Source organism: Saccopteryx bilineata, chromosome 4 (genome assembly GCF_036850765.1).
Source record: "Saccopteryx bilineata isolate mSacBil1 chromosome 4, mSacBil1_pri_phased_curated, whole genome shotgun sequence".
NCBI classification, from domain to species: domain Eukaryota; kingdom Metazoa; phylum Chordata; class Mammalia; order Chiroptera; family Emballonuridae; genus Saccopteryx; species Saccopteryx bilineata.
Genome location: NC_089493.1, coordinates 202,464,949 through 202,478,493, shown reverse-complemented (window position 1 = coordinate 202,478,493; position 13,545 = coordinate 202,464,949). Strand labels below are relative to the sequence as shown.

At 36.6% G+C, this 13,545-nt stretch overlaps 1 protein-coding gene across 2 annotated transcripts in view; it reads left to right on the top strand.

Moving 5' to 3' along the window:
- The window catches only part of TBCA (tubulin folding cofactor A), a 112,512-nt gene that overhangs the window by 69,960 nt on the left and 29,007 nt on the right, over positions 1-13,545 (top strand). The gene's annotated exons all lie outside the window — the stretch shown is intronic.

Sequence of the window (13,545 nt, the reverse complement as noted above, 5' to 3'; positions counted from 1 at the left end):
ATGCAACTGTCTTAACAATGGAAACTGCTGCTTAAAATATTTAGAAATATTAAAAATGGCTCTAAAATATTTATGAAATCTTGGAATAACATGGACATTTATATTCTCCTATACATACATCATAAGTTACCTTTAATAATAATAATTAATATCTAGTTTTTAATTTTATGTATCTTTGGATTTTTAAGATATACAGTATCTATTACCACATTGTCTTTAGAGTATTTTTTTATTACTATAGCATAAAATGAGTAGTTTAAGTTGTACAGACTACAGTAGCTAAAGAACCTTACAGTACCTAGTACCTGGAGAATAAAATTTCATATAAAATAGACTTCATTTTCTTAATGCCATTCTCAATTTTCCTGTTACAGGATTTATAGTTAGGAAGAAAAAGTAGTCTAACATGTTAAATCATATTTAAAAAGTTCAGTTTCTCACAGTATTGAGGCTGAATGTTTAGCCCATTTTACCATAATAAAGATATGACCTCATTCTCATCGGATTTGTGCAGTTTTGGAAGTTGAAATGAGTATTTGTTAATGGTTGTTTGAAGATCTGTAGATGATGTTTTATGTACTAATTTGTTCATAAATTTAAAGTTGTGCCTATTTTCAAGTACTTATGCAGATAACATTTTCTATTGAAGTTTTCTTTTTAAAATGACTTTTTTTATTGTGTTTCTTTATAGAATTTGACACTGTTTATTGCCATTCAGATACCTTATCTAAGGTAGAAATTAAACTTGTACTAGGAAAAATTAGACTCGATTTTAAAAAAGCTTGTCAGCTATAAATACTACTATGTAATTTTCAAACTAAATATTTATCTTGAAAATATCATAAGACAATATGGCTAGTTACTTTCTACTAGATGTGAATTTATAAGCAAATTAAAACTTTTTTAAGTGATAGGATAGTTTTAAAATTCATGGCTATTTAATATTAATTACACTAATATACAGTGATATATATTAGTATTAATTAAGCTATTGTTGCCAAATTGAGATTTATTTTAAAAATTATATTATTTACATTGATAATTAATGACATTTTATCAACTTCTATAAATTGCAAATTTTGAGAATATTTTTGTACTTAATATAGGATAAAAATATACTTTAGAAATAGAAATTTATCAAATACTCTAGTCAGAATTTTGAGTAGTACTAACTGCCTGTCATTTTGATTTACAAGTTTTGGTGTTCTGTAGAATATGGTTAACTCATCTTAATAGGTAAGTTAAGTGTTCTGTGCTCAAATTAATTTGAGAAGGGCTGAGTTAAAGTTTATCATGTATTTTTTTTGTACGATTACTCAAAATCTCTCACTATGGGAATCTTTAAGAGGGGAATAGAAGTTATGCAATTTCCCAAGATTTATTTATTTATAGAAACTTTTATTTTTTATTTACCACATTTATTAACATTTCTTGAAAGAGCATTCCTCTTTCTTCTGTGAAGGAAAGCAATTAACCACATTTGAAAAATTGGCAGTTTTGTTATATTTACGTAGTCATTAAAGGATAAAATTTTACCCCGTACATACAGGCAAGTTTGAGTTAACTCCTCTGTCTGTCTTTAACCCTAATGCTGCAGTTATTACTTGTATTTTTTGGATCGACTACAGAAAGGAGGGACTGTTTGTTATAGAATTAATGCTTCATGGTAGTCTATCCTCAGAATCAGGGTCTAAGATTCTGTAAAATAACTCATCTGCAATAGTTTAGGAAAACTGTTTAGAACAACTTGCAAAAAAATTGTGATATTCTTAAAATGCCATAATATACATTATTTATATATTTTTCTGTTTTTGTGAGATAAAGTTAGAGGCTTTCCATGTTTTTACATGCTAACTCATGTTCATGGGAAGAGAGTTAAAAGTGGTATACCTCCAGCTGTGAAAATACAACATTTTTAAAGTGTTTACTGACAAATTCAGAAAGTTAATCTGTAAAATGACTGTTTCACTCTGAATAGACAATTATAGAATAAAAGGAGGGAATATTAGAGATAATGCAAACCTTTAAATAAACAAACTATGGACTATAATTAATGTGACCTAGACAAGAACAATTTAGAGTCATTGGGACTCTCTAATTTAATCTTAGAATAATTAAAGGAAGTTTTGCTATATTGAATTATCAAACCAGATTTGCTAGCTATAAAAATTGTGTCAAATACAGCTCTTAAGTACCATTACCAAATACTATTTAAAAGTGATATTTAAGCAGTTAAAGGCTTAGAAAATTTATTTGTTTTAAAAATGCTTTATATGTGGTAAAGTACAATATAAATATATGATGAAAGTGAGCTCTTTAACACACCAAATTACTGTATGTGTATGCCTTTAGATAGAATTATAAAATTAGTTTTGACTTACATTTTTCTGAATGGAAATGATTACTAATGGTTAAATTATTACTACTGATTATTAATGAGTATTTTGTCATTCTTCTGTACATAGGGCTTAAACAGTACTTTAATATCTGTGATACAAAAATAGAAAAAAATCTTTGTATATATTTCTTTTTGAACTGTTTTGACCTAATAAACAAACTTTAGTACAATAACCTGAATAAACCCATTGCATTTCCCAGTACCTCTGTAATTTTGTAATGCTAATAATCCCAAAGTCATAAAAGTTCTCTGGATCCTTGAGCTCAACAATTAAAAACTCCAGATTCAGCTCTCAAATTTTCTCATCAGTAATTTTCAGAATAACTTGACTTAGTGGATCACTGTAAAGCCAGGAGCCAGGGCCAGAGCCACTATCACAGCAGCCTTCTGGTCCATGCAGGTTCGCATTGGATTCGGACAGTCGGCAAAGAAACAGCGGAGCCAAAAACTGGTGGGCCATAGTCTTTAATTCTAGCTTTGCACCCGGCGGGCAAGTAAAAATACACACTGGGCTCCAAAACCCAGTCACATTCAGTGCTCACAAAGCTACTGACTTATCCGAGTTTCCTAGAATCAAAGGTTTCTAGCTCACCAGACTTATTCACCTCTGTTCCCCATCTCCTTCCTTATCCCAGATACAAACTCTACACAAACTGGCATCTCACTCAGCACTCCGCCATCTTGGCTGCTTCTCCTGGCCTCCTCCACGTGGCCTTTCTCTGCTCTCCTCTGCTCTCTCTTCTAATCTCAGAAACCAAGAGGCAAGCTCTCGTTCCGCCCCCCTTTTATAGTGTAGAAATCCAAACCCTTAATCCAATATACAAAATAGGGAAGTCTCTAATACAAAGTCACTTCTCTGAGGCATGATTGGATTGTACTGCCCTACATCAAAAAGGGTAGGAAAGGCTTAATCCCAAAACCAAGCCCCAGGCTACAAGGATTCCGCCTGCCTTTAGCCCACCCCAACACACATTAATATCACCTGGGCGGCGGCCTCCTCGTGTTATCTTTAACAAAGTGAGCATAATACACTTTATCCGCCCAACAATCACCAAGAATAATTACTTATAAAATATTGTTAAATTGGGCTTATTTTATAATTTGATAAAATTCATATATCCTAACTGATGCTAACTTTTATTATCAATGAAAAACAACAGTCATCAATCAGCTAAAGTCATTTGCATCAAATGATATTTTCTTTGCCCATTTTAGTTATTATAACATAAATTCATCATCTATCTGAATGTTTTAGCCAAAATGAACTATTTCACAGAATAGAATGATGTTGTTGGACATTTCTCTGCTAATACTCTAGTTTATAAAGGTCCTTCTTCAGATGCCGCTTTAAATCCCTTTGGGTCTAATATATGTATAATAATCTTGGAAATGAAATTATGAAAAATAATAGTACAGATGCAGTTCATCTAATGCAGTACCATTTACCTACCATATTTTAGCTTCTTTGCTTCTTGCCTGCATTTTGTTTTTATTTTTTTAGTACCAGCATCACACTCTTGGCTCAAACTGATCTTGCAGCAACTTAACTTTTTTCCCTGAACTTCTCACTAGCTAGGCCTACTTCCCAGTACTTTTGTGATTCTGATGTTGACAGTTCGAGTTGGGCAAAGAGGTTTTGTTCTAGAGTAGGATGATGATGAGCTCACTTTTCAACTTGCTTTAGTTAATTGCTGACGGGATGTCTAAATAGAAGTATTATAAAGACAGAGATACCAGTCTAATAAAGACAGATACCAGTCTGGACAGAGGATGGAAAGTCCCAGGTACAGAGATTTGTGATTTTTTTTTTTTTTTTTTTGTATTTTTCTGAAGCTGGAAACGGGGAAAGACAGTCAGACAGACTCCCGCATGCGCCTGACGGGATCCACACGGCACGCCCACCAGGGCGTAGCTCTGTTGCGACCAGAGCCACTCTAGCGCCTGGGGCAGAGGCTAAGGAGCCATCCCCAGCTCCCAGGCCATCTTCGCTCCAATGGAGCCTCGGCTGCGGGAGGGGAAGAGAGAGACAGAGAGGAAGGAGGGGGGAGGGGTGGAGAAGCAGATGGGCGTTTCTTCTGTGTGCCCTGGCTGGGAATCAAACCCGGGACTTCTGCACGCCAGGCCGACGCTCTACCACTGAGCCAACCGGCCAGGGCCGCAGAGATTTGTGATTTTAAGTAGCAATTAAAGTTCAGTGTTTTGATGGAGATGAAACAGCTTTTGGGAGATACTGTTGCTTTCTCATACAAACTCAAGCAGAAGCTATTCACAGTAGTTTCCTTAGCTCTTTCATTGGTACACACTTCTCAATTTCACTGACATCTCAAAACCTTTAAGGCAGAGGTCCCCAAACTATGGCCCGTAGGCTGTATGCGGCCCCCTGAGGCCATTTATCCGGGCCCCCGCCGCACTTCCGGAAGGGGCACCTCTTTCATTGGTGGTTAGTGAGAGGAGCATAGTTCTCATTGAAATACTGGTCAGTTTGTTGATTTAAATTTACTTGTTCTTTATTTTAAATATTGTATTTGTTCCCATTTTGTTTTTCTACTTTAAAATAAGATATGTGCAGTGCGCATAGTGATTTGTTCATAGTTTTTTTTATAGTCCGGCCCTCCAACGGTCTGAGGGACAGTGAACTGGCCCCCTGTGTAAAAAGTTTGGGGACCCCCTGCTTTAAGGGATAGTTATAGGATTAGTGAAATAATTAGTTTTACATTTGTGTTTTGTGAATTATTAACTCCTAAGATGAATCAGTTTATTAATCTCTGAAATTCACAATATTGCAAAAAATTACATAGTGGTATTTTGTGTTTGGCATGCATCATTTTAGCTTTTTACAAAATTTGTTTTGTCTTATTTATTAAAATTAATTAAAGCATATATTTTACATAAGTAGTGAATATAACTTGAACCATCTCCAGCTTAGTAGATTAATTAATGAGTAGTGGGAGATAAGGTAACAGATACCATCAAATTAAGCATTTAATTTATTTCATTTAGAATAGACAAGAAATTGATAACATGTTTCTTTCAATGGTGGGAACTCAGTGGCTAGAGGCAGGGTGTGTGAGTAGTTGATTGCCTTTTTACTTTGTATTATTTTATACTATTCAAATTTTAAATCATGGACCGATTTTACTCGTGGAACAAGTAAAAGAAATTTAAAGTTTGAAAATTGCTTTATTTAAGACATGAGATAGCATGATGTGTAAGGAAGTATTAACACTTAAAGTTAGAAGTCATGATTTCAAATCCTGATGTCACCATTTCCTGGCCAGCTGATCTTAGGTGAGTATTTGACCTCTTCAAATTGCATTTTTCTGTTTGAAAATGGAGATAATAATAGCTGCCCTGCTTACCTCTCAGGGTAATTGTGAGTTTTTGCAGTAAACATCACTGAGAGTCACACGCTCTGTCTGATAGGTGCTGATAGGGGACACATTTCCAGTCCTTTGAGCATTCAGCTTCACGTATAGAGGTAGGCAAAGTTTTAACCCATTGTGATCAATTTTATAGTGGAGATAAATATGCTATAAAGATGCATAGAAAATATCCACAGTGGGAAGCTTAGAAAGTTATAAAGGTAGGGGTTAATGTGGTCATTCTGGAAAACAAGGACATTTGAGTTAAGCTTTGAAGAATGGATGGTTGAGGAAAACAGATGACATTCACTCAGAGCAAGCATCTCCAGCCCCATCTCATTTTATGTGTGTGTAGCACATTTTTATTTGTTTAGTTAAGACAGGGTATTGTAGCAGATTCTTCCTTAGTTTTGACTATTACTAATTATTAGTTAAGATCAGTGACCTTTAGAATGGCTAAAACTCACTGAATTTTAGCCACATACATTTTTTTAAATGATTTTATTTATTTATTTATTTTTAAATAAATTTTTATTAATGTTAATGGGATGACATTAATAAATCAGGGTACATATATTCAAAGAAAACATGTCTAGGTTATCTTGTCATTAAATTATGTTGCATACCCCTCGCCCAGAGTCAGATTGTCCTCTGTCACCCTCTATCTAGTTTTCTTTGTGCCCCTCCCCCTCCCCCTAACCCTCTCCCTCCTTCCCTCCCGCGTCCTTCCTCCCCCCACCTCTGGTAACCACCACACTCTTGTCCATGTCTCTTAGTCTTGTTTTTATGTTCCACCAATGTATGGAATCATGTAGTTCTTGTTTTTTTCTGATTTACTTATTTCACTCCATATAATGTTATCAAGATCCCACCATTTTGCTGTAAATGATCTGATGTCATCATTTCTTATGGCTGAGTAGTATTCCATAGTGTATATGTGCCACATCTTCTTTATCCAGTCTTCTATTGAAGGGCTTTTTGGTTGTTTCCATGTCTTGGCCACTGTGAACAGTGCTGCAATGAATATGGGGCTACATGTGTCTTTACGTATCAATGTTTCTGAGGTTTTGGGGTATATACCCAGTAGAGGGATTGCTGGGTCATAAGGTAGTTCTATTTGCAGTTTTTTGAGGAACCACCATACTTTCCTCCATAATGGTTGTACTACTTTACAGTCCCACCAACAGTGGATGAGAGTTCCCTTTTCTCCGCAGCCTCTCCAACATTTGGTATTACCTGTCTTGTTGATAATAGCTAATCTAACAGGTGTGAGGTGGTATCGCATTGTAGTTTTGATTTGCATTTCTGTAATAACTAATGAAGATGAGCATCTCTTCATAGATCTGTTGGCCATCTGTATTTCTTCCTGGGAGAAGTGTCTGTTCATGTCCTCTTCCCATTTTTTTATTGGATTGTTTGTTTGTTGTTGAGTTTTATGAGTTCTTTGTAAATTTTGGATATTAGGCCCTTATCTGAGCTGTTGTTTGAAAATATCAGTTCCCATTTAGTTGGCTGTCTGTTTATTTTGATATCAGTTTCTCTTGCTGAGCAAAAACTTTTTATTCTGATGTAGTCCCATTCATTTATCTTTGCCTTCACTTCTCTTGCCATTGGAGTCAAGTTCATAAAATGTTCTTTAAAACCCAGGTCCATGAGTTTAGTACCTATGTCTTCTTCTATGTACTTGTTTCAGGTCTTATATTTAGGTCTTTGATCCATTTTGAATTAATTTTAGTACACGGGGACAGGCTGTAGTCGAGTTTCATTCTTTTGCATGTGGCTTTCCAGTTTTCCCAACACCATTTGTTGAAGAGGCTTTCTTTTCTCCATTGTGTGTTGTTGGCCCCTTTATCAAAGATTATTTGACCATATATATGTGGTTTTATTTCTGGGCTTTCTATTCTGTTCCATTGGTCTGAGTGTCTACTTTTCTGCCAATACCATGCTGTTTTGATTATCGTGGCCCTATAATATAGTTTAAAGTCAGGTAGTGTAATGCCCCCAGCTTCATTCTTTTTCCTTAGGATTGTTTTGGCTATTCGGGGTTTTTTATAGTTCCATATAAATCTGATGATTTTTTGTTCCATTTCTTTAAAAAATGTCATAGGAATTTTGATGGGAATTGCATTAAATTTATATATTGCTTTGGGTAATATGGCCATTTTAATTATATTTATTCTTCCTATCCAAGAACAAGGAATATTTTTCCATCTCATTGTGTCTTTTTCTATTTCTCTTAACAATACTTTGTAGTTTTCGTTATATAGGTCCTTTACATTCTTTGTTATGTTTATTCCTAGGTATTTTATTTTTTTTTGTTGCAATCGTGAAGGGGATTATTTTTTTGAGTTCGTTTTCTAATATTTCATTGTTCAGCCACATACATTTTACTATATAGTCCATAAGCACTACATCAGATTCTACTGTCAATCTTTAGTTCTTCCTCACTAAGGAACTAATGAGAATTCTTAATTGGGGTGGCTGAGCAATTAACTTTTAATTTTCAGTCCTCTTGAATTTTCCCAAATGAATCGATTTTTTCCCCCTGCATTTTTCTTGGTATTTTTGCCCGAACATTCTTTTATAAAGGTATCATTTCCTCTGTTTCTGGGGGCAAGTTACTAAAACCCTTGGTCTTCAAAGGCTAAAATTCATTCTAAATCAGGTCTTTTACTCTAATCTTTATAGAATGCTTTCTCCTGGTATGTTTAGCAGAAAAACTGTTACCTGCTTAAGTCAAATAGCATATTTTCCTAATCTTAAAATACAGTGTGTCCGTAAAGTCACAGGATACACTTTTGACTGGTCACAGGAAAGCAACAAAATATGATAGAAATGTGAAATCTGCACCAAATAAAAGGAAAAACCTCCCAGTTTCTGTAGGATGATGTGGCAGCATGTGCGCATGCGCAGTTGATGATGTAACACCATGTATACAGCGGAGCAGCCCACGGCCATGCCAGTCGAGATGTGGATGGTACAGAGGAAAGTTCAGTGTGTCCTGTGGCTCACTAAATTCGAATCTGTGACCAAAGTGCAACGTGAATATCGGCGCGTTTATAACGAAGTGCCACCACATAGGAATAACATTACTCGGTGGGATAAACAGTTGAAGGAAACCGGCAGTTTGGTGGAGAAACCCCGTTCTGGTAGGCCATCAGTCAGTGACAAGTCTGTAGAGGCTATACGGGATAGCTACCTAAGGAGCCCTAAAAAATCTGTGCGTGAGCCCACATCGAACTGCACTGAATAGGTATGAAACTGGGAGAGTTTTCCTTTTATTTGGTGCAGATTTCACATTTCTATCGTCTTTTGTTGCTTTCCTGTGACTGGTCTAAAGTGCACCATGACTTTACGGACACACTGTACTTTGTTCCTTTTGACTGGGAGAGATATGAATTTTAAACTCACTTGACAAGAAGTTACTGAGTTCCAAGTTGTAAGTAGATACGTTTTTCATGGTGCCATAGTGTTTTCTTTGTAATACTATTAAACATCTTACCCCCCACCCCTGTAGTAGTTTGTAGAGATTAATATTTACTTAATGACCACTTCCCCATAAGTTGCAGTTTAGGGGCATTGATATTTTACTATTTACTGTTTAATATCCAGTATCTTGTAAGTTATAGGTGTACTTTATAAATTGGAAATATGATATAGATAGAGGTTAGTATTATTTAGTATGGATATTAACTTCCAGTAAGTACTATGATTATTAAAGACAAATAAAATTTTTAAGTTTTACACTACCTTAGTTTTACGTGTGAAATAGACTTTTGCACAAAATTTACAGGGACAATTTCTTAAGACAGTGGAAACATTAATTTAGGTATTATATAGGAAATTTTTCATTTTTTCTTGTTTATTTGTCTATGGGAAAAAAAGATGAGGTTTCTCAATTTTTAAGTGATTTATTTAATTCAGAGTGAATTAGTAAGGAAGTGTTTCTGTATCTGCATAACAGTCTTCTGTTAATAACTGTCACTTCAGATCTTTTTTGTTTCAAAGTAATAGAAAGTCAAACTATATGTATTCTAAACTATACAGATATTTCTCATCTCATGGAGTAAGAAATACGGAGGTAGGATGCTTCCAGAGTTGGTTAACTTAGTAATTTGTTAATACCATTATAAAAAATTCAAGTCCTCTGACATCCCAGAGTGAACTGTTCTTTTAGGCTGATGTCTTCATGATCTCAAGGCTACTGCCACAAATGGCAGGTGTCACACACAGGTGACAATGTCCAGGGGAGGAAAGAGAATTATACCTGCTAATATTGCATTTAGGAAAAATGACAACCTTCTCAGAAGCCTCAGCAGATGGCTCTTTTGTAGTTTTGGCCAGGATTGGGTCACTTTAACACATGCCTAAACTATCACTTGGCAGAAGGAGTAAGACCATTATGTTTGGGTTTTCCCTTGAAGGACATGGCTTCTTGGATGATCATAATCAAAATTAAATTCTGTTGGCAAGAAGTGCTGCTGGTTAGGCAACCAACAATGCCTGTTACATTTGAACTTTTTTATGTGTTCTGATGTTTGAGATTTATTTTAAAAAGTTTATCACAGTGGCTAAGAGTATGTTGTATTAAAAAGTTCTTTGGCACTTAACAACTGTGAGAACTTGGACAAGCTCCATGAATTTCAGGTTAGTTATTACTAAAATAGGACTAATAGTGGTACCTATTTTATAAGGTTGTTGTCATATTTTAATTTTAAACTGTCTTGAATGATTAAGGCTTTTTCCTAAATCTGTGTTTCGTAGGATCCTATATTGTAACTATCTCCTCTTGAGTTCTAACTGTTGGTTAAGTTCACCACAAGGTTAATGTGTGGGGAGCAGATTCAATGATGGCCATTGGAAATGCTAAAATGTCAAAAATCATTCATCCAACCTGACCTCTTTCATTTAGTGTTGCTATCTGTCTTCAGCTTAATTTTCATTTGTAATTTCACATTTGACCAAATTTTCATGAAATATATGAAATATGGTAGCTTGTATTTTATTCATTTTGAAATATTGATAAGTTCTTGTTCAGCTCTCTTTGAATTGAGAGACTGTTAAAACATTGTGGGGAAGCATAATTAAGGGACCGTAGAATGGGAGCAATATGTAAGTAGGATTTATAAGTACACTGCTCACAAAAATTAGGGGATATTTCTAAATGAATATGAAGCAATAAAAAAAGAAGCATTTGATTTTTTATTGAACAAGAACAATAGAAAAGCAAAAGACAAGTCAAAGAAAGTTGTTAAATTATGCAAATGAGATGCAAAACCAACTTTTTTTCATTGGTGAAAATGCACTATACAAAAGGCTGAAAGTACTGGAGTATCTGCATGTTCCCTGATCCCCTAATTTTTATGAGTAGTGTATCAAATACAATAAAGTACAAAAAAGCCTGTTCATGTTAGGTCTTCAATAAAAGTTTCTTCCTTCATTTCATACAATAAAAATCTCACAAATATTCTTTGTTTCCTGAGAGACAAGAGAGTTTGTTATCAGTTATGCCAGTAGAAGACAACTGTATCAGTCAGGGAAAAGGAAGTCATACCAGGGATTTCAAACAGAGGGATTTGACACAGGGATTTGATTACACAGCTGGTGGTATAATTTTCATGAAACGCTGAGGTTTCATGGACTGGCCTGGTCATCTCAAATTTTTACGAGAAAAAATTTGATGAACATTGCTTAGCTTTGAACAAACTTTAAAAACACAAACTGAATATTTCAAACAAGTGTGGAAAGATATATTTTGTGCATAGGTCTATTCTAAAAGGTGGAAATGAAAAGATAGGTTGTAATTACGTATTATTTTAAATATGGTATGTAGTATAGGATTACATTTCTTTCTCAATGGATCCTATGCTGCCCAAAGGAAATTATTATTATTATTAATTTTGAGAGAGCGCAAGGAAGGGAGAGTGAGGGCGAGAAGCATCAACTCATAGTTGCTCTCACTTTAGTTGTGCATTGTTTGCTTCTTGTATGTGCCTTGACCAGAGACAAGCCAGTGTCCCCGTAGGTGCAAGGAGGAGTCTCCACAGATCTATCCTCAGCACCCCAGGCCAATGTGCTCCAACTAATCAGGCCATGGCTGTCAAAGGGGAAGAGAGAAAGAGAGAGAAGGGGAGGGGTGAAAGAAGGGTACAGAAGCAGATGGTCACTTCTCCTGTGTGTCCTGACCAGGAATCAAACCCAGGACATCCACACTCTGGGTTGACACTCTACCACTGAGCAAACTGGCCAGGGCAATATATTTTTGTATAGTTCTATATTTATAGGAGCATATATACCATATTTCCCCATATATAAGAAGCTCCCATGTATAAGACGCACCTTAATTTGGGGGCCTGAAATTTGAAAAAAAAAAGTGTATTACATAAAGTTATTGAACTCGTTTTATTCATCATAAAATTCATACAACTGCTCATCTGCACAAAAAAAGTGAAAATGCAAGTAAAATATCTACAACCACCGTAAAAGATGCACCCAGTTTTTAGACCCCAAATTTTTCAGGAAAAAGGTGTGTCTTATACATGGGGAAATATGGGATATGTTGCAGAAAAAATATTTTAGTAACAAATTTTAAAACTGTGACTATATATACTTGTTAAATTTTTTTATTAAATCTTAACCTTCCCGGCCCTGGCCAGTTGGCTCAGTGGTAGAGCGTTGGCCTGGCGTGCAGAAGTCCCGGGTTCGATTCCCGGCCAGGGCACACAAGGGAAGCGCCCATCTGCTTCTCCACCCCTCCCCCTCTCCTTCCTCTCTGTCTCTCTCTTCCCCTCCCGCAGCCGAGGCTCCATTGGAGCAAAGATGGCCTGGGCGCTGGGGATGGCTCTGTGGCCTCTGCCTCAGGTGCTAGAGTGGCTCTGGTCACGGTAGAGCGACGCCCCAGAGGGGCAGAGCCTCGCCCCCTGGTGGGTGTGCGGGGTGGATCCCGGTTGGGCGCATGCGGGAGTCTGTCTGGCTGTCCCTCCCCATTTCCAGCTTCAGAAAAATACAAAAAAAAAAAAAAATCTTGGCCTTCCCTAGAGAAAGAAAGAATAGCCAAATTCACTAGAAGACATTCATTCATTATGTAGCAAATACTTACTGGTAATGGTGGTAATGGTAGGCAGTTAGACAGACCTGAGCAGAATAGGAAGGATGTGCCTGGTACACAAGGTCACCAGGGCAGTACCTTGTGTACTTAGTGTCTGGCAAAATTAGAAAAACAAGGCACTCGCTCCCTGGGTGACTTTTTCCTCCCCTGGCATATCACTGGTCATGCCGTTTAGATATCCTGATCTTTCAAATTGCTGAGGGTCAGACCCTCTCCTAGCATATTGCTAGTGGTGTGATAGAACAAGGAGGAACAACAGGGCTAGAGTATGGCCTCATATGACTCCCATTAAAGCCCTTGCACCACCACCCCCTTAAGCATTCAGCCCTCAAGTCATTGAGGTTCTACCCTCATCAAATAATCTTAGGAACAAAGCCTCAGGTCTGTTGACCACAGAGACAGAGTTTCAGTCAAACTCGAGATGCATCGAGGCCTCAGCTGTGTTTCAGCTCCAGGCCCAGGAAAGCAGCAGGGCCATGAGGGGCAACACCATGGCTGATATCAGAACCAGCTGCACTGACTAATGACTCCCTGCCTCTGCATTGACCCGTCAGTAGAGACTACAGCCCTGAAAAGACACACTGGGAAAAACTGGTGAATAGTCTATTGAGTTCCTCCCCTGGGAGCTCCCCTAGAGAAGGGATAAGAACCCTCTGGACCAAGACTTTCCCTCTTCC